Here is a 2,391-nt window from a genome sequence, read left to right on the forward strand (position 1 = left end):
AGGCCTTTCTTCTCCAGTGAATCCTTTTTGGCGATGGATGCCAGTCGATTGCGTTTTATAGCCGGTAAACGAGATAAAGCATAAAAAACACACAAACGGACACAGGAAGCTCTAAGCTGCAGTTTCCTAAGAGGCCCCGCCAGATCCTTCCTAGTTCCTGGGAGCGGGACCCCTCGAGCCCCGTGCCGGCCTCGGCACCACGCCCGCCTCCCTGGGAAACGCGCGCATTCAAACCGAGTTAGAACAGCTTCCAGCCGAGCACGGGAGGGTCCGGGGGAAGACGAATCTGGGGCCTGGACCGTCCAGTCTGGGGGTCGGACATTGTGAATCCCTGGGGGAGGAATGTGACGTCAGGCCTCACCGGCCGCCATGGAAGATGCCCACGCAGCTCCGCCTCCGATGTCCTGCCAACCAGGCCCCTTCTTACCAGTTGGGTTTTAACAGTCAAGTTCTCATTTAGAGTCAGATGGACTGTGTGAAGATGAATGAACGGACCTCCTTTAGGTGGGAACGGGAGAGCCCGTGGGAGAGATGTTACCCCGAACCGGAAGGTGCCCCCTCCTCTCCCCGGGAGGCACGGCCTACTGCACTGCCCAGCAGGAGGGGGGCTCCTCCAGGAACCACGATGGTCACCACCCTCCTAACGCAGTTTCCTCCGGTGCATCCTTTGTTGGCAGCCCCGCTGCCCGCAGCCTCGCCTCTAAAAGAACGTGCCTTTCCATTGGTCTCTGGACTGAACCCCGGTTCACCTGCCTTTGGACTGAATGTCCTGATTTATTGTTCCCAATAAACCCCTTTGCTGGAGAAATAGCTGGCGGCTTAAGGTCAGCAATTGCTTTGTTTCCTTGTAAGTTTCATTCTTTCCTTTTACACGTAGGATCGAATACCCTATCACAGTGGTCGGCAAACTGCGGCTCGCGAGCCACATGCGGCTCTTTGGCGCCTTGAGTGTGGCTCTTCCTAAGCCTTAGGAGTACCCTAATTAAGTTAATAACAGTGTCCCTACCTATATAGTCTAAGTTTAAAAAATGTGGCTCTCAAAAGAAATTTCAGTCGTTGTACTGTTGATATTTGGCTCTGTTGACTCATGAGTTTGCCGACCACTGCCCTATCATGATATTCAATAATCATGTTTTGTTTTTTGTTTTTCCAGAATTTTTACAGTTAGATTTTTTAAATATATGTGGTTATATATTTATATTTTATGTTGAACTCTAGTCTAGCTGGGATGTATTTTGGTGTGTGGTATGAACTGAAGAATCTAAAACATTTCTTTCAAATAACCAATTGTCCCAGTTCTATTTATTGGCTAACCCTCCAAGGACAGATCTCAACAGGTGGAGATGGATGTAGCTTATGTGGGGCAGAGGGAACATTTGTTCCCAGATGGCTAGAAGTCTAGTTTGGCTGGAGCCCCAGATCTGTGCGGCGGGAGTGATGAACAACAGAGTAGAAGGTGGCTAGACTCGGGGAGACCTGACTTGTAGGTGGGAGGGAGGTTGGACTGGAGCCAAGGGGGAGCCCCTGGAGCTGTGTGCATAGAGTGTGATGCCTCCCCTCTGCGTTCCCAGGAGGTGGCCCGTGATCGAGGACAGCGTGTGTGCGCTCAGTGAGGAGGCAGGACTGGACATGGCTGGTGGAGAGGGGAGGGAAATGTGGGGTTCGGGCAGGAGAAGATCAAGATTTAAAAACCCAACATGGGGATGAGAGAGGATGCTGTGAGTGACCAGCTCCCACGGCTGTTCCAGAAGGATGAGTTTTTGTTTTATTGATTTAATATGTTTTTTAAAAATATATTTCTGTTGATTTCAGAGAGGAAGAGGAAAAGAGAGAGAGAGAGAAATCAATGATGAGAGAGCATCATTGATTAGCCGCCTCCTGCACACCGGCCACTGGGGATCGAGTCCACAACACAGGCCTGTACCCTGACCGAGAATCGAACTGTGACCTGATTCGTAGGCCAACGCTCAACCGCGGAGCCGTGCTGGTCGGGCAAGTGTGAGTTCTTGTTGGAGATGGCAGGGAACGCTGAACTGAGACCTTAGAGGGCCCAATGCTGCAAATGTGGGGTGCCCCCTCCCACAAAGTCCCAATAAACTCCGCTACGGAATGAGCTGCTGCTTTGATGCATTTTTGGAATATTAAACATTTTCCCCGGAAGTATATTCCTTCTCGGTGGCCTTAAGCACCTGTTGTGGCCGCCTGGTGGCAAATCCGGCATGAATGAGGGCCTCTCAGTGCCGGCACGTTAAACCTGAGGAGCTGGCTGGGTGCCCGGGGGAGGCGTCCACGCAGCTGTGGACCCAGACAAGCGAGCGAAGAACAGGGCCAGCAGCAGGGATGCAGGCCTGGGAGCTGCCAGTGGATGGGGTGGGCTTGACGTCCGCTTCC

General features: G+C 52.2%; 1 long non-coding RNA gene across 1 annotated transcript; it reads left to right on the forward strand.

Moving 5' to 3' along the window:
- The first annotated feature begins 6 nt into the window (after positions 1–6).
- LOC111824084 lies at positions 7–2,115 on the forward strand. The gene is made up of 2 exons (XR_002827186.1): positions 7–824; positions 1,813–2,115. It is a non-coding gene; the product is annotated as an uncharacterized LOC111824084 (long non-coding RNA).
- Positions 2,116–2,391: the final 276 nt, after the last annotated feature.

This window comes from Myotis lucifugus, unplaced genomic scaffold (assembly GCF_000147115.1).
Source record: "Myotis lucifugus unplaced genomic scaffold, Myoluc2.0 scaffold_889, whole genome shotgun sequence".
NCBI lineage: Eukaryota > Metazoa > Chordata > Mammalia > Chiroptera > Vespertilionidae > Myotis > Myotis lucifugus.